Source organism: Hypanus sabinus, unplaced genomic scaffold, assembly GCF_030144855.1.
Source record: "Hypanus sabinus isolate sHypSab1 unplaced genomic scaffold, sHypSab1.hap1 scaffold_371, whole genome shotgun sequence".
Taxonomy (NCBI): Eukaryota; Metazoa; Chordata; class Chondrichthyes; order Myliobatiformes; family Dasyatidae; genus Hypanus; species Hypanus sabinus.
Window position 1 is genome coordinate 230,506 of NW_026781266.1, and position 19,194 is coordinate 249,699.

The following is a 19,194-nucleotide window of genomic DNA, read 5'->3' on the forward strand; positions in this document are numbered from 1 at the left end:
GTGTTGTTTTCTCCAGAGCGGCGCAGGCTGGGGTGAGACTGGATGGACGTTTATAAGATTACGAGAGGAATAGATAGAGTGGACAGACGATATATTTTTCCTGGGGGTTGAAATGTCTAATACATTTAAGGTGAGAGGAGATGTGAGCGGCAAATTTGCTTCTTTCCACAGACTAATGAGTAGCTGGAGTCTCTGCCTGGGGGGGGGGGGGGATCCACCAATCCCGACACGTGATCCCGTTTGCCCCTCCCATTTAACCGCAGATGCCGCGCGTCTGTTCCCGGGCCCCGCCTCCCGATGATGTAACAATCTCTCCGCGCATGTTCACAGTCTCCGGGTGGACGGTGTTATCCTCTCCGCTCAGAGCTGAAGTTGGTCGGCCGTGTGATCGGGAAAGATTTTCGTCTCTTCCGTCGGGATCACTGTCTGGGGTCCGAAGATATCACTTTCCCATCGGTAAGTACTGAGCCGGATCCCGAGCGGGGAGATCCGATGTTGGCCGTGAGCACCGAACTGAGGGCCAGTTAATCATTTATTTTCCAGGTATCTGGGCTCGTCAGAAATGTGTCGACTCCACTTAATCTGCATTAAACGATCCAAACTAGGAGCCCAGGCTGTCTGTTTCTGCAGAATTTAAATATAAGTCCCGCCGACAGGTCACGTGAGGCTGTGTGTTGCAGATTCGCCCCGCCCTCCGCGTTGTGACACAAGATCACGTGGTGTGATTTTGGCTACTGAGTCCCATTAATTTCCCGAACTCGTCTCGCTTCCAGAGGCTCCTCGCTTTTGTCCCTGAGAGAAATGATTAAATTAAAGACGGTACTTAAGGAGTCCATTTAGAATGTGCTGACACAGAAAGAGCGTGCAAAGCAACTTGCAGGGCAACGTATAAACCAATTTGCAAAATTAGGATGAAACAATAGCTTGCTGATTAAAGAAGCGATACGGGTAACGGGAAGACATGCTTGACGGTTGAACAATAACGGTGTTAATGCGCTGAGGCTGATAAGTGGGCCAAAGGGTAATCACATTTGTAATTTTGTAATGAGATTAAGGAAGAATGTCTGCACCTCACATGGGTGCAACTCACAAAGTCGTAAACAAGTAGGGTATAAAAAACTGTGCAAAGTGTAATTCGGCACTCAATCTAGCAGGAGCTGGTTGGGTCCGATTCTGCAGACTCGAAAAATAAAGTTTACCGTTCTGCAAATTGCTGAGACTCAGTGTGTTTCTGACAACGTGGGGGCTCGTCCGGGATCCACACTCCGGCCGCGGTGGACACGAGGAAGGACATCGGAGACGGTGCACCCCGCCGAGTTTGGCGGTCCCTGACTCCTTGCTCGTCGCTCCGACGCGGCTTGAGCGAGTGATATCCGGACAGCGCAGAGCGGTAAACGGGGAAAAGGGGACAGTACCTGGTACGAAGTCCCCAGGACGCACCGGGTAAGTGCCTACTATTATAGTAGAAGGGTGCGGGAATAAGTAAGGACGGAGAAGACCGGGATCGCTACCCGGGGGTCCTCCTGATAAAGTTTACCGTTCTGCAAATTGCTGAGGCTCAGTGTGTTTCTGATCGTTGTCAGAAACACACTGAGTCTCAGCAATTTGCAGAACGGTAAACTTTATTTTTCGAGTCTGCAGAGTCGGACCCAACCAGCTCCTGCTAGATTGAGTGCCGAATTACACTTTGCACAGTTTTTTATACCCTACTTGTTTACGACTTTGTGAGTTGCACCCATGTGAGGTGCAGACATTCTTCCTTAATCTCATTACAAAATTACAAATGTGATTACCCTTTGGCCCACTTATCAGCCTCAGCGCATTAACACCGTTATTGTTCAACCGTCAAGCATGTTTTCCCGTTACCCGTATCGCTTCTTTAATCAGCAAGCTATTGTTTCATCCTGATTTTGCAAATTGGTTTATACGTTGCCCTGCAAGTTGCTTTGCACGCTCTTTCTGTGTCAGCACATTCTAAATGGACTCCTTAAGTACCGTCTTTAATTTAATCATTTCTCTCAATGTCCTGGAGCTTTATGGCTGTTGTGTCTTCTCCCGGACTGGGGTGGGTGAGAAAGGAGAACGTCCCAGGTTGTGGGAATCTTTTATATCACTGCCTGCTTTACCGAGGACTGATCTGGATCCAAAAGACTGTGCAGTTCCTCTCAGTCACGGGCGGAGCAGTTACCATGCAAAGCGTGAAGTGTCCGGATGGGAAATTCTATAGTGTGTTGATAAAAATTTGGTGAGGATCAAAGTATATATGACAAAGTGCTTGTTGTTTCTTCTATCTTTGTCATTTTTGTATAATTAATTCAGTAGCTGCGGTGTGTTCTGACGTCTCTGGACCGGCTTTTCCATGTTTACAACAGCAGAAATAGACCCGTGAGTTTGGTGTTCAAACTGTGTGAGAGGACCCCTCACTGTCACCAGTCTGTCACTCGGTGGAAATCAGGCAGAATCTCAAGTTGCACTAAAAACAAAATGTTAGAAGTCATTCTGACAAAACGTCATTAACCTGAATTGTAAAGTTTGTTCCCCTCCCCGTAGCTGTTCCTTACCTGCTGAGTGTTTCTGGTAATTCCACTTTCTTTTTATTACATTTAACCTGGAAATGGAAATGACTCGATCTGTGATAGTAGAACAGTAAAGAAAGCAGAACTTTTCCCTGTCAATTATCCTGCAACCAGTTTGTCTGTTATTGCTGGAAATGTGTTCAGTACAGTTGTTGCTAACGAGGTTCACATGAATAATCTCAGGAGTGATAGAGATGGTTCTGGACCTGGAGTTCAGAGGGACGGTGGGGGTGGTGGAGGGATGTATGGTTAAGTAAACCTACCAAATGCTGAAAAGCCTGGATACTGTGGACATGGAGACAATGTTTCCATTAGGCGGAGAGTCTGTGATCTGACAGCACAGTCTCAGAATAATGATGCTTCCAGTTAAAATTCAGTTGAGAATTTTTTTTTGCCATTAGGTGTCCGAAGTGTGGAACTTGTTGCCAGAGAGGTTGGTTGAGGCTGCGATTTGGGTATATTTATGACAGAGATTAATATATTCATGATTGCTAAGTAGCTTCAGGGTTACAGGAGGAAGGCAGGAATATAGTGTGGGAATAAAAATCAGCCGTGTTTGAGTGGTGGATCAGATCAGATGGATCAAATCACCTAATTCTGTTCCTTATGTCTTACCATAACTGAATGATGGCTCCTTCTTATCCCATATTCTTTTGTGTCATGTGAGGGACAATAAAAGATTGTTCACTGAGATCATTATATCTGCCTTCAACGTTTAAATTTCAGTGAGTTTTGTTCCTAGTAACATTAAGCAGAAATGTTTGGTCCTCCTTTGTATTGTTAATGTGCTTCATTATCTTTGATGTTAAAGTTAGACCTGCAGTGAGAGATTTATTGGAAGAAAACCCAGGACTGAAGACGAGGGAACAGCAACAAGTGAACCAGCCCGAGGACTGAGAGCATCAACTGGAGAGAACCCATCTGACTCGGAGATTCCAGTGATTCAGTCAGGAGAAAGTTTGGTGAGTCTCATTTACTCAAACACTGGTCCTTTAGACATTACATACCTGTACAAGGGAAGGTAGGAAACAGCTGGAGTGAGACTGTATGTGCTCTGAAGAACCAGTTATGCCTCTGTCAGACCCAGTTGCAATCACTCCAGGTCTGGTACTGTTCTTCCAGCAGGCCAGCCCTTTGAAACCAATCCCATTCTGTGGAAGTCAAATCCGGAGAGAGTCTCTCAGAGACTGTATTAGTACAAACTCTTTATTCCAAGTATCTGGGGCTTACTCAGTTAGTCACTCAAACAGGAACAGTCAATGACTGTTCCCACCCAATCCACTAACTGACTAGCAATTCCCCTTCACCACAGATATATCCATCCAGATACTCCCCACACTAGACAGGCTGGAACCAAATTTATTTACTACATGACAGGCTGGAGCCCTAAAGACAAATGACAAAATAGTCATAATGGCTTACACACACAGAACAGACTGAAACTGTCCTATCTCTGCGCATGATCACACAAGGTGATGAGAGTCCTGAAACCCTAGCTAGCTACCCTCAAGAAGAAATATGGCTCAGCATGGCTTAGTCCATCTGTTGATCATCAGCAGTTTCTTTCAGAAAAACAGGCTGTTATTTTTTAACGGTGTTAAACTGTACTTCATTATTCCCTCCTTTTTGATCATTACATGAGCAACAAAACAGTAATTTTTTACAGAGAAAGCAACCAAGTACAGCTTTGACTTCTCAGTGGGAAAAACAGCATACATCAGTAATTATAACAATGATACGGACAACTATTAGGACATAATGCAATATCATGCTCAACATATTACAAACAGGCCTTCGAAGATCACTTTTTCGACCCTTCCGTGAACCCGTGTAAATCCTGCCCTACTTTCTTGATGCTGTCAATCTCCTAGGCAGTGTGCTCGGAGAGGGATGTAGTGTTATTAGACATATCAGGGATAAAGGTGCAGCATTCAGTGTCAATAATAGCACAAGCTCCCCCTTCTCAGCTGGGATAAAATCTAAAGCCGTATGATTCTATACGACTGTTTGCCAGATTGCAATCTTTTCAGTGGGTATTTCTGTTACTTGGGCCTGTGTTTCTGTCAGGGCCCCTGCAGTATTGTGGCCAGCTCCTCAAGTGCTGTAGCCAAATTAATTATCTCCTGTGAATTCCCGGCTACGCCATAGGAGAGAAAAACTATCATCAAAGATCGCTCAGTCTCAGTTATTCCTCTCCGCTGCTGGGCACCTGCAGTTATGGCCAGGAAGCATGTTTCCCAGTGTAGGAAGTTCTGTTTGGTGGGGGCCTGAGATACATCTGTCAAAACACTGTGAATGTCAGGGCCCCTAGTTCTACCCATTTGGCATAAGTGTGACAGAGACAGGAAAATCTTAACTGGATGCTGGGGTGAGCCCTCTCAAAGACATAAACACAAACACCACTGTTACGCACCTGTAACGGTTTAAATGAACCAGCAGCTATAGACAACACCTGGATTCGAGTTTTGATGTTAAAAGCGCTGTCTTTATTAGTATCTACTTTTATAACAACTTAAGCAAAATAATCTAAAGTTAAAGGTGTTATGAGTACACATATGTGAAACTATAACTCCCAAACCACTGAGCTCAGGGAATACCAAGCTTAAAGTCTTGAGATGGTGAAGCATGAAAGTTCAGGTAAGCCATGGAATAAATGACGAGAGAGATATTTTTAATCCAAGGTGAATGTCGAGAGAAGGCAACTACATTGAATTCCACAAATTCCACGGTGGTAAAACAGGATAACTGTCGCTGTAGGTCTTATCCATTGTTGTTCTAAATCCACATATGAAATATTGCCAAAATTAGCTTATCTCAGGGATAAGTCTTGAAAGGGAATGAACACCTAAGCAAGGGTTAACGCACGGCTAGATTCCTCAAGGTACTCCCCCAATCCAGATCCAACACACAAAGTATTACTGACAGTGATTTCCACAGAATATCCCTTCTCACAAGTGTTTACCACAGAGCACACCCGAATCCTGCTAAGGGTTAACAAAAGTGGTAGCCATGAGATACTCCAACAAAATCCCCATTTGGATTATACGAATTATCACCAACAGTGATTGGTCACAGGGGTACCTCTTCAAGTGAATTACCACCCCCATGCAAGGGTTAGCACAAGTGGTCCTCACAGGACACTCCCAAACCAACAGATCCACTCCAATGGATCAAACAAAGTGACAATCACACATTCGGTATACAATGGATGAATAATCCTTCCTTCAATGAAACAAACTGGGAAGTGTAAACACGCTGTGTGGTCAAATAGTTCCAGCGTGCGTTCGTGTTCTCTCTCTCTCCCCCTCTCTCTCCCCCTCTCTCTCCCCCTCTCTCTCCCCCTCTCTCTCCCCCTCTCTCTCCCCTCTCTCTCCCCCTCTCTCTCCCCCTCTCTCCCCCTCTCTCTCTCCCCCTCTCTCCCCCTCTCTCTCCCCCTCTCTCTCCCCCTCTCTCTCCCCCTCTCTCTCCCCCTCTCTCTCCCCCTCTCTCCCCCCTCTCTCCCCCCCTCTCTCCCCCCTCTCTCCCCCCCTCTCTCCCCCCCTCTCTCCCCCCCTCTCTCCCCCCCTCCCCCCCTCTCTCCCCCCCTCTCTCCCCCCCTCTCTCCCTCCCCCTTTCCCTCCCCCTCTCTCTCCCCCTCTCTCTCCCAATATCTAATTTTGCTGGTAGGCTTTCTGGGAGCAATGGTGCACAAGGTCTTGGTCCCCAGGATATCCTCATGGGCCATCCATGAATGTTTTGAACAGGTGACAACCCCGCTTTCCCCTATGGGGTAACCCTCGTGGAATAGGGCTAACGGTAGGCCCTTCAACCAAGTGAGTCCAGCCTCCGCCGTTAGTTTGGCCAATTTACTCTTCAGAGTGTCATTGGCTCTTTCCACTCTGCCAGCGGCCCGTGGGTGGTGTACACAGTGGAATTGTTGCTTGATAGCTAGTTCGTTACATACCCCTTTGTATACTTTCACCACAAAGTGTGGGCCATTGGTAATTCAATAAAATCAAATTGTAGACAGAAAAACGTCCACCTGTCAAGGGACTCGTACCCGCTGTGCAGGGTGCAGGTTAGCTACCATTCCCTCCTTTCCCAGGGGTGTTAAATCATGTATATAATCAGCCAATATTGGTAAAAACTGTGCAGGAACACAAACCTCTCCCACTGGGGTAATCCAAAAAGCTAGGTCAGGGTCTTTCTGGCACCCCCATCTGGGACCACAGTTTGCGCTCTTCCTCAGAGGCGTCCCCCTGAAAATTATGTACCTCCCACATGTCTGGCAAACCCGATCTGCTTGAGTCATGGAGGGTTGCTTGACGGGGAACCCGAGGAGGCTGCAACTACTGAGGATTGTGCCGCACTTTTCACTGTTTGATCTGCTAGAGCATTGTGTTTAGTGACACAGTCGGACATGCGTGTGTGGGCCGCACATTTCAAAATAGCCAAAACTCGAGGTAGCTGCAGAGCGGTGAGTAAGTTGTTTACAAAGGTGGCATTACTAATGGGGTGGCCAGAGGAAGTCAGGAATCTCCATGTTCCCAGAGAGCCCCGTAGTCATGTACAATCCCAAATGCATAACGGGAGTCTGTGTAAACGTTCCCACTTTAGTCTGTTGCCCCAGCAACAGAGCACGAGTCAGAGCAAACAGCTCAGCCTTCTGGGCGGAGTCAGATGCTTCAAAAGAAGCTTGCTGAACAATTTCACTGTCTGTCACTATCGCATAGCCAGAATATCGTTTCCCTGCTGGATCTACAAAAGAGTTTCCATCCTCATAAAATTGCTTCGGGCTAGAGGGGGTATTGTGGAATGGATGGGAGAGACTGTCCTTCTTTCACAGTGATCTGGACAGGGGGACAGTTGGTGCGACCGACTTCATGGCCTGAATTTGCTCAGAGATGGGGTACAGCGTCTTGGGATCGGTCAATATTAAAAGTGTGTCTCACCAGATGTCCCGCCTTCACCTCAGACTCCTTCCAGTATCGGAGTTGGACCACAGCCAAGTCTTGCCAGTCTCCCTCGGTGCTGGAGGCTTGTTTCAGCAAGGTGTAGGCAATGAACTCTGGGCTCTTTGGCTTGAATCCAGGGCAAACATTAACAGTGCTATGGGGAACCACCAGTTCTGTCTGTCGCCAAAGGAAATCCGGAAATTCGGCCAGTAATGCACTGCCCACTTTTCCTTTAACCTCTCCAATCACCATGACCGGGAACTTCTGTCCCTCGAGGGGTGCATAACATTGGCTTTCCTCAGCTGAGCACCCCGTAGGGTCAAAGCACAGAGTCACGTAGGGGTCGACCACTGGCAGAAGGGGTTCAAATGCAGTGGAGTCTGGATTAGGTGCCCACAACAAGGGGGGTCGGAAATTGGGGAAGCTGTCAGTTGTTCACCTGTCACAGGGTGACACCATTGCCTGTGCAGAGAATCTCAGCTTCCAACAGACAGAGCAAGTCTCACCCTGCTGGATTACACCCCCGACTGCGGGGTGCTGACTGTAAATGAAACCTCACAATGGTTCCCGTGGAATTCCACCTCCAGTGGCTGGTTATGTGAATACATACATTCCCTGCCTTCAAACCCAGACAGAGTGAATGTTGCGTCTGAGAACTGCAATCCCTTTTCCGATACTATTTCCCGATTGAGAGTGGTTGTAGCTGCCCCCATATCGATCATAAACGGAACTGGAATAGCAGCAAATGTCAATATTACATTGGGCTCTTCCTGAGGGGTGGTACTCACGGTAGGAAGCATCCTTGCTTGTCAATTTCTAAATGGTTTGTTGTCCCCACCTGTCCCGTGGTAGGTGGTTGTTCCCATTTCTGTTCCGCAGATATAGCCTGCTCACATCCTTCTTCCCAATGAACATATTCACCTTTAATATTCTTTTCATATCTTTTTATTATTATTATTATTATTATTCAAAAATAGCACAAGAGCATTGAAGTAACAACACTAACAATGCCTCATAAAAGAGAAAGTTATCTTAAGGATTGAAAATTTTGAAAATTAAATGAATGAAAAGTGAGGGGAAAAAAAAGAAACCCATTGGAGGTACAACCCTGGAGCCGTGCGTCATACAAAAAGCTTCTAAAAATAAACATCAAACCGCCAAAAAGAAAGAAAAGATATATCAAAAAAAAATTACATTTAGATCGTGGAGGAAATCTATCAGTTAACTGAAATGATAATAATGAACAGGTGAGCCCCATCTGTTCTCAAAATCAAATAAAAGTACAAAGGTTCGACTTCTAATTTTCTCCAAGACACAGCATCACCTGAGAGAGCCATTGTGACAAAGTAGGAGCTGATATATACTTCCATTTCAACAAGGTGGCCCTCCTAGCTGTCAATGTAAGAAACACCATGGATATTTTGAGGAATTATTCCAAAAAGCATAGTCAATTTATTAGGTTGTAAGTTGATTCTGAGTGCTTTAGAAATTGTCGAAAAGACTGACTTCCAAAACTGTTTTAATATAGAACTTCACCAGAACACATGTGTCAGTATGGCTATCTCATTTTTACATCTATCCCAATACTTGTTAACATTGGGAAATATTTTCGGAAGTCTCTCCTTCGTCAAATGGTAATAATGTACAATTTTAAATTGAATCAGTGAATGACTAGCACAGATCGAAGAAGAGTTAACCAGCTTCAGAATCCATGTCCAATTCTGCCATATAAAAGAGAAATTGAGTTCCTTCTCCCAATCCAGTTTAATCTGAAGTAAACGACGCTTATCCCTTTGTAATAATAAATTATAAATTCTTCCAACAGAACCGTTCAACGAGGGGTTCATATTCATAATAGTATCTAACAAATCGGCCTCCAATATGTAAGGAAAATTATTTAAATATTTTTGTAAAAAATGTCGAACTTGAAGATATTGTAAAAAATGTGAATATAAGAGAGAATACTTATCGACAAATTGTTCAAAAGACATCAATCTGCCTTCTTTAAATAAATCCAAAAACGAATTAATACCTTTATTTTTCCAAAGTAAAAAAAAAATTGCAACACTCCAAGAAGGTTTAAAAAAGTAATTATGATAAATTATACTACAAAGTTTAACCTTTTTAAGATTAAAAAAATTGCGGAACTGGATCGAAATTTGTAAAGAGTGCTTAACCACAGGATATAGGTTTAAATTAGCAACGTTAGCTAATTGTATAGGTAACTCCGAATAACGAAGTTAAATAAAACTGTTTCACAGCTCTCAGTTCCTGGTCTACCCATATTGGCTGTTCATTCCTATCAACCCAATGTAATCAGAAGGACATACACCACGTTAACAGCCCAATAATACATTCATAGATTAGGCAAAGTGAGACCACCATCCTTTTTCAACTTTTGCAAATGACATTTACCAATTCTTGGTCTTTTATTATCCCAAATAAAAGATAGAATAATAGAACCAATCCGATCAAAAAAACTTCTTAGTAAACAAAAACAGGAATATTCTGAAATAAATATAAAAATTTTGTTGGGCGGAAGCAGACATTTTGCTTGCTTCTTCTGGAATAATCCCAAAAATTGCTGTAAGTGGATTAGGTTGAACATCCACATCTATAACTTTAGATAATATTCCAAACACATCCCTCCAAAAATTGTTTAAACTTGCACGTGACCAAAACATATGAGTTAGAGTAGCTACTTCTTCAGTACATCTGTCACAAATAGGGCTTATATTAGAAAAAATATGCACCAATTTATCTTTGGACATATGGGCCCTGTGTACTATCTTAAACTGAATTTAGATATGGCATGTGCAGATAGGTGAATTATTGACTAAATAATAAATTTTCACTGATTATCTGAAAGTGAATGTTGAAGTTGTACTTCCCAGGTGTGTTGAACCCTATCATTAGGCGACATGCGAGGATTCATTAACTGTTTATAAAGGATTACTATTAATTGTTTTTGACAAGGTTTAAACTGAAAAATAGCATAAGCCAAATTTAAAGAGCAGGCCAAGGGGTAAATTGGTTAAAAAATCATGTAAAAAATTCCCAACCTGTAAATATCTGAAAAATGTGTATTAGAGATATCATATTTGTCTATTAACTGTGAAAAAGACATTAAACAGTCTTGTAAAAACAAACCTAAAAAAGTCCACTAAAGGAGGAAAATTGGCTTTATAAAGATACTGATATTTTTTAGTAATTATAACCCCTAAATATCTAAAAGAATCCATAACTTTAAAAGGAATATTATCATATATAGAGACAGATTCATTTAAAGGAAGTAATTCACTTCTACTAAAATTTATTTTGTATCCTGAAAGGTCTCTGATTTAGTCATATAATTTTAGCAAAGCAGGAATAGATTATTCAGGCTTGGATATATATACCAATAAATCATCAGTGTAAAGAGAGATCTTGTGCATGGTCTCATTCACAAAAATCCCATGAATATTTTCGGCTTCACAAAGAGCAATAGCAAGGGGCTGGAATCTTAATTTACATAACAAAGGACTTAATGGACAAGCTTGGCTTGTCCCCCGTGATAGCTGAAAAAAGGAGACCTACAGTTATTAGTGATAACAACAGCAATAGGAGCTTTATATATCATTTTTATCCAATTATTAAAATTAATACCAAAACCAATTTTTTCTAAAGTATTAAATAAATATTTCCATTCGATTCAATAAAATACTTTTTCAGCATCCAAAGATATAAGGCATTGTGGAGTTTTAGAAGAAGGTGAATGTATAATGTTAAATAATCTCCGAATATTTGAGAAAGAATAATGACCCTTTATAAAGCCTGTTTGATCTTTAAAAATGATTTTACCCAAAATACTCTCCAACAGATTGGCCATTATCTTTAAGTGAATATTAGCATCAACATTCAATAATGAAATAGGTCTGTATGAGGCACAATCAGAAGGATCTTTATTCTTTTTGAGAATTAAAGAAATAGAAACTTCATAAAAAGTAGAGGGTAAATCACTTTTCAGAAAAGATTCTTTAAACATCTCCAACATATATGGAGAAAGCAATTTTCCAAATCTTTTATAAAATTCTACAGGATAACCGGCAAGTTCCGGGGCCTTACCAGACTGCCTTGAGAAAATAGCTTTATGAATTCTGGATTCAGTAATTTAGGCATCCAGAGTTTTTTGATCCTCAACAGAAATTTTAGGAAAAGCAATTGTTTGTAAAAAAACAACAACATTCATTTCAGAAGAGTCCACTGGACATTGAGATTTATAAAGTTCAGTATAAAAGTCTTGAAAAATTGTATTAATTTCTTCATAATGCCGAGCCAGGGTACCATCTTTTCTATGAATTTTCAAAATTTGCCTCTCGGCTCCAGCTGATTTTAATTGAGTTGCAAGTAGTTTATTATTTTTATCTCCAAGTGTATAAAATTGGGTCTTTAACTTAAGTAGATAACCCTCAATTGAATGAGTTAATAATAGGTTATATTATGAATGAAGTTCCACTCTTTTTTAAAATATCAATATTAGGGGAAGTCACATAGATATTATCTCAATCTTTAATTTGTTTTGAAATTTTATCTAATTTTGCTTTAGCCTGTTTTTTAAGTTTAGTTGAATAAGAAATAATCTGACCACCTAAAAATGCTTTGAATGTATCCAAAATAATTAATTTAGACATACCACTTATATCATTAAAAAGTAAAAAATTCTTTAATCTGGCTTTTGATAAAACTGATAATGTCAGAGCTTTGCAATAAAGTCTGAGACATGTGCCATGGTGGACGGCCAAAAATGTCATCATCAAATTCAAAGGACAAACTCAAAGGCGCATGTTCAGGTATAGCAATAGTGTCATAGTCACAGTTTTTAACATTAGGCAAAAGACAGGGATCAACTATAATATAATCAATCCTTGAATATATTTTATAAACATGGAAAGAAAAACAATATTCTCTGTTATCAGGGTGTAAATGCCTCCATAATTCGATCAACACAAAATTGGTCAAAAAAGAGTTAATAACTGATGCAAAATGATTTGGAAGTCATTGATTAGTTGAGCTCTTATCAGTCATAGGATTTAAGCAACAGTTAAAATCCCCATCCACTAACAACATATACTCATTTAAATCTGGCAGTAAAGCAGATATTTTTTTTTTTTAAAAAGCAGGATCATCTAAATTAGGACCATACAAATTAACCAAAACAACCTTTCTATTACAAGTCACTCCTTTAACAATTAAAAATCTACCATTAGAATCTGACCTAATGAGGACCATTATCCTCTTGAGTAAATATATTAGATTTGATAAAGATAGACGCACCCTTACTTTTGCTCTGAGAAGTAGCATGGAGCTGTTTTCCATTCCACCAGCGAAATCTATTTTGATCTCCTGCCTTGTTATGCGTCTCCTGAGCAAAAATTATATCAGTTTGGAACCGATTAATAATTTTAAGTCTTTTTTGTTTAATAGGATAATTCCAACCACGTATATTCCAAATGATTACATGAATCCATTTAACTGCCATACTATAATTTTATTCTAATTTACTTTATACATGTGCAGAACACATACCAATACAGGATTATCAAAGATGGCAGTGATGAAGAATAAAGCCAGATAGAAAACACGCATGCTCTGGAACCACCCAATGGGGAAAAAAAAACTCCTAACTTTAAACCCACCCACCCTCCCAAAAGCCTGAAAAAAAGGCAAGTGAACTAAGATAGATGCAAAGACTTGGGCCACTCTGTTGTTCTCATCTCTGCCTCCCCCCAGCCAGTACATAAAATAAATAAAATGACCTTGCAAGAAAGACAGTAAAGTCTCAACAAAGGAGAGTGTTTACATTCTATCATGTGTTAAACAGTAAAAGAACCAAAATAACATAATCTCTTATAGAGAATAGCCAGCCCCATCTTAAGTTTAGCTTTAAATCCCTAAGAAAACTTTAAATTCAGTTATAGGGCGCTATAATAAAACAGATTTAAAAAAGTTAATAGTATACTTAACTGATCTAAATTGATGGAAATATTAATTAGTAAAATCATAGTAACTTAACCCTCCCAGATAAATATATAAAAAGAAACCCTGTTGGTAGAAAAAAAACTACCAGTTAGTAATTTAAGAAATAACAAAAAAAATCAAACCAAATATTAGATAAAAGGAACAAATCCTATTGTCCTCTTTTCTCAGTCAAATATGTAATTAACCATTTAAACAGTCAAACTTGATCCGTAAATGTTCTTTCCAAACAAAAATCCAATAGGATGTAATGATGAGCAGGTTTTCTTTTCTTCTTTTATTAATCTGTCAATGAAATATCCAAATAGCCTTCATATATCTTCTTTTCGTAGTGTGAGTAATATACAGATAAACAAACAGCTTTTCAGATAGTTCATTCAGTAGTAACGTCAGTGGTGGTGACAGGTATAGCCTGGACAAAATCCAGCTCGACTTTTGGGTCAAAGAAAGTACATGGGGAAGAATTAGGAGGAAAACCTTTCATTCTTGTCAGGTAACTCAAAGAGGGAAATCATTTCTTATCATATGCTTGTTTCATTACCAAAGCAAATCTTGCTCTTTGTTCCATTACTTCTTTTGGATAATCTTCGTAAAAACGGAGCTCAGACTCACTGAATCTGAAAACTCTGTTTTCTTGCCTGTCGCATTATTTGATCTTTTATTTTAAAGTGATGAAAACAAGCCAAAACAGATCTTGATCTGGTTGAGTCTTTAAATTTCGAAGTGGACAGCCTGTGTGCTCTTTCAATAGCAAGCAGCTGTGATGAAATAGTCAGAAATAGATCATGAAAGAGCTTACCAAAGTAAACCATTATGTCTCCATTTTCAGCTCCTTACTGCAATCCAATGATTCGTATGTTGTTTCTGCGAGACCTAGTTTGCAAATCAATAATCTTATTAACGATTTTTTTCCAAACAGGTTATAGTTTCAGACAGTTTTTGCTTAGTTAACTTCAATTCCTCTTCATGATTAGTAACTTGAGTTTCCATATCTTTAAGTTTTCCCAGAAATAAGTTCATTTCATTATATTCTTTTCCAGTTGATCTTTAATTGCCTTATTCTGATCTTGAATTGATTTCAGTGTCCGAACAATATCTTCAGCCCATGATGGCATTTCATCAGATCTTTCCTTCGATGTCTTTCCTTTTTCATTACCTTTGTCAGTAGGTTCATGCAGATTCTTCCCACTTCTCGTAGACATAGACATGTCACTCCCCTTCAAGAATCAGCAATTAAAAATTTGAAATTCAAAATTTAAGCTGTGAGCGGGAGAGAAAACTAAGAGCAGCACAGAATTAGTGCTACTCCATCGACAGACAGAGGCAGTCTCCATTCACCTGTAATATTAATTCCATTCGGGGTTGATAGGCATTCGAAAGCCCAGTTCCAATGATATGTCAAAGCTCGTTGCATTCGATTTTGGTCATTGTCAGGCCTATCCATATTATTTGTTAATGATGTTGGCTAACTTAGTTGGTAAGCTTTGGAGCAGTAAGACATTAAATTGGGGGGGGGGCAGATTCCCATCATTAAAGGCTTGGTCTCCTAAGAAAGTGCTTTAGCAGGCCACAAAACTCATACAGTGTCGATATGCCAGACATGGTGTTCGGGATTCCATGTTTCCATATCAGTTGTAACTTTAGACTGACATTCCTGCCTTTCTCTCCTATGTAGACCGGCCTTGGTTTGCTTACGTTATTTTTCCTGCTGTCATTTTCGGCGCCCATCCATCCATCCATGCTCTGTTTGTAACGTCTCCCAAACTTTGGTGTTCCTTCTGCAGTACTTACCTCTATCCTAGTGGTCGCCAACCTGTTGATTGTGATCGACTAGTCTGCTTTTGAAATTTCCCCAGTAGATCCTGGGAAAAGGGAAGAAAGGAAGAAACTGTTGAGAGATTGTTCCCGGGTTGTGGGGTTTTAGTTCCATTTTTTCTACATGCGTGTAACTCCCCCGCACTACACAGTATACTTCAGTGGTCCCCAACCACTGGGTCGCGAGGAAACAACATGAGTCAGCCGCACCTTTCCTCATTCCCTGTCAGCCCACTGTTGAACTTGAGTGCACGCGAGGTCATCAGTCGCCGAACCGCAGTGACACCCTCATGCCAGAGATCACCAGTTGGCCTCGGGCGGCCGGTGGGAAGTGCCGTCACTACTGGCCTGGAGTGCTGCCTCTAAACCTGTTTAGCACACTGAATGTTCGTGGGGAATCTGGTGCTAAAATATTCGCCGTCGACCTAATTCGGGCTCAGCGTTTCATAGGTATCAGAGCAGCTACCATGCTGTGATCTAATGAAACAAACTTTTGTCGGCTGATAGGTCCTACAAGGGGGGGCGGGCGCGTGCCCTGTCACACTCCTTGCTCGGTCGGTCACTCTCTCCAGACTGTGTCTACCACGGCCCCAGCACAGGGACCTCCGGCCCTGACATTGTCCTCTCAACCAACCCACGACCAACCAAACCAAGCCAAGGCATCTGGCGGAGGGCGGGCAGGAGGCTGTCCAATGAGGCAATGAAGCCCTCAAATCTGCTTCGGTACCACGAGTCCAAGCACCCTGCACTTAAATGCAAATGCGTTGAGTTTTTTCAGCGGAGAAAACGTGAGCAGCACGGGACAGAAGCTAAGTGCCGAGAGGCGCGAAAACGATATTACGGAATAGACTGAACATAAGGAACCTGCTTCGAGTATCGCTGTATCCCTACCCTGGTTCACACCCCCACCCACCCCATCCCCCGTCAGCCGGTCCGCAAGAATATTGTCAATATTAAACTGGTCTGCGGTGCAAAAAAAGGGCGGGTGCCCCAGTGTTTATACATTATTTCTACTTCCAGGTTGTGGGGTTTTATTTCCGGTCTTTTCTGCCCTCCTGCGCATGCGTGTAACTAATTGATCTGGGTCGATCTTGCATTTTAGTAAGGCCAAGGTAGCGGATCTTGGGCTTAAAATGGTTGGTGACCACTACTCTATCCCTTTATCACATGCATTATTCCTCCAACTTACTGTTAATATACTGTTCCACTTTAAAGGTATGTCACATATGGAATTTATTCCAGTTAGCCAAGGATTTCCTTCTACGCCACTGTGTGGTGTTGGGAAATCATGTACAAGGCAAGTTACAGCAGTAGTTTGCCATTGCCTTCTGCTGGGTGAGTTGTTTTGTTCACCAGCTCTAACCCAGCACAGATGAAACAGTGTAAGGGAGTCGGCTGGATTCGAACTCGGGACCTCTTGCCTCTAAGTCCAACGCTGAAGCCACTATGCCACCAGTGGCATAGCCAGCAACGTTCTGCTTTACAACTGCCTTTTCCTTCCATTCCCTTTTCAACAATTTCCACTTCTTTCCTCAGTTCTTTATCCAAATCAAATTTACTGCTTGTTCTCATGAGGTAATAACCCAGGCTCCTGCACCCTCCCCCATCCGTGGCCACATTTTGTTCCCCAATTTCTTATTCAGCGCTGCACTCAACATTCACAAATATTTTTCCTTGTCTGAAGAACTCTCACACAAATTGTGTCGGGCTGCTGCTGGCCCACTCTTATCAATCGACTGCAATTGACCAGTGGTCTCTAAGTAATTTATTGGGCACAAAGCCTCCTGCTCAATAAACAATGAGATAAATGTACCCGGCTGGCACCTCCTGCTTAATGGATGAATTTACCTGGCATGTCTGCCTCCTGGCCACTTAGTAAAATTTTGCCTACCTTATACAAATCTCCCAACAAATTCTTTCCTGATCCTGTCAAGGTATGTGATCAGCCTTGAGTGAGGCACCGTACGTCCAAAGGAAATAACGGTGAGTGACAAATACCCATTGGGCTCCCTTTCGGTCTCCGCAGTCCCCAGAGTGGTCCAGCTGCTTACTCAGCCCATCTGCTTGGCACTACCTATATTGGGATGCTGTTCATGATGCCAAATGTTAAAGTTGAATCTGAATAAAACTCAGGAGACCAGCTTCTTATCGACGCCATGGTTTATTGTGCATTCAAATGCCTGCAGGAGTTTTGAGACCCAGTTGTCAAAGGGGAGCACTGCCACCTTCTGACAAGTCGAATGATTTGGGTTACAGCCATATATTTATAAATAGTACATCCCATACATTAATATTGCAAGATGTTATTTGAACTGGCACACACACTAAGTGTGTTGATGCAAAACTTAATTACTTAGATAACAGAGTTTGGTTTTAATTATAGATGAGTGGACTGTCCAGTCCTTATCAGTTATTCCCTTTGCAAGGCCCTGACTTAATTACAAACAGATGTTCATTCCTGTCCCTATCAGTGAGTCCTCCTCCAAGGATACTCACAACAAGGATACAATGTATAATCTTATCAGCTCTCAATGTGTCTCTCTGCAAGCCACAGAGAACGGGTAATGAGTCTGTCTTAGCTAAATGCTGAAGACGGAGTTCACCAGTTCAAAATTCCTATTCACTCCCAATTATTCTTTTAGCCAGAGGTTACACAGGTTCAAAATGAATTTTTTATATACCCTTAATTCGTCAGGAGGGTTCAGTGGAAATCTTTATGCCCAATATAGAAACTGGTGTTACCTGTGTGTATTGTGGCAATGCAAGAGGTGCTGGAGAATTTGTAAGTGGGAAGAAGTGGAGTAATATTTGCAAATCTGACTTTTTAAAGCATAATTTAGCAAGCAAACCACATATGGGCAATATGCAAAAGCTTTGATGAGAAAATCCTTCATTACCCGTTACAGGCCTGCTACATAGGTTGTGTGAGAGTGCAGATGAACTCGATCAAACCCAGGGGAGATCAAAGTACTTCTCAACAGTGATTTGCTAGCTGTGAAAACAATTACCTCTCTGTATAAAATTTACTGTGCACATGTCACCGAGTTAAAAATAGTGCACGGTACAGGATTTGAGTGCACACTGGTCATTACAAATTAGAGGGGACATTGGTGGGAAGGTGGTGAGACCTCCAGTGTCCCTGATGTCCTCACCTACAAGATGTGCACCCTGTACGTTAAGGAGATGGAACCTGAAATGGATGAATTCCGGATCATCTGGGAGTTGGAGAGGGTGATAGATATGACATGAAGAGAGGTGAGTTACACCCAAGGAGCAGGACACAGGAAACTGGGAGAGAGTCAGGAAGGGGAATGAGGTTAAATAGCCATTGCGGAGAACTCTTGTGCCCATCAAACACAACAAAAGGTAGACCACTTTAGAAACTGGTGGTGAAGGGGATTACCTGACAGAGAAAAGTCAAAGGGGTGATAGGGGATTCATTAGTTAGGGGAACAGAACAAGAGGGGACTGATATCCAAGTGTTAAGGCATGCTAGTGCTAGTGAGGGTGAAGCGGGAGATGTGGTTAAAATAAGCTGTAAGGGGAATGGGAGCCAGAATGACCAAACAGATAATTGAGAGGGTGAATTGAATTGAATTGACTTTATTAGATACATACTTCATAAACATGAGGAGTAGAAATCTTTATGTTATGTCTCCATCTAAATGTGCAATGTGCAATTTATGGTAATTTATGATAGATAGTTTGTACATAGGACAGTCAATATAACATCGAAATGGAATTGTATCAGCATGAATTAATCAGTCTGATGACCTGGTGGAAGATGATGTCCCGGAGCCTGTTGCTCCTTTTGCTGTGGTACCGTTTCCTGGATGGTGGCAGCAAGAACAGTT

General features: G+C 41.7%; 1 protein-coding gene across 5 annotated transcripts in view; it reads left to right on the forward strand.

Annotated features, from left to right (window-relative positions):
* Positions 1-220: 220 nt before the first annotated feature.
* Positions 221-19,194, forward strand: part of LOC132388651 (gastrula zinc finger protein XlCGF26.1-like) — a 29,420-nt gene continuing 10,446 nt past the window's right edge. For 3 of the 5 annotated variants that reach the window (XR_009510299.1, XR_009510300.1, XM_059961018.1), the window contains exons 1-2: positions 221-456; positions 3,388-3,538. The gene's annotated coding sequence lies outside the window, so the exon portion shown is untranslated. Of the gene's footprint in view, positions 457-2,126; positions 2,246-3,387; positions 3,539-19,194 lie in introns of those variants that run through there. The other 2 variants (XM_059961019.1, XM_059961020.1) reach the window with 2 other exon arrangements.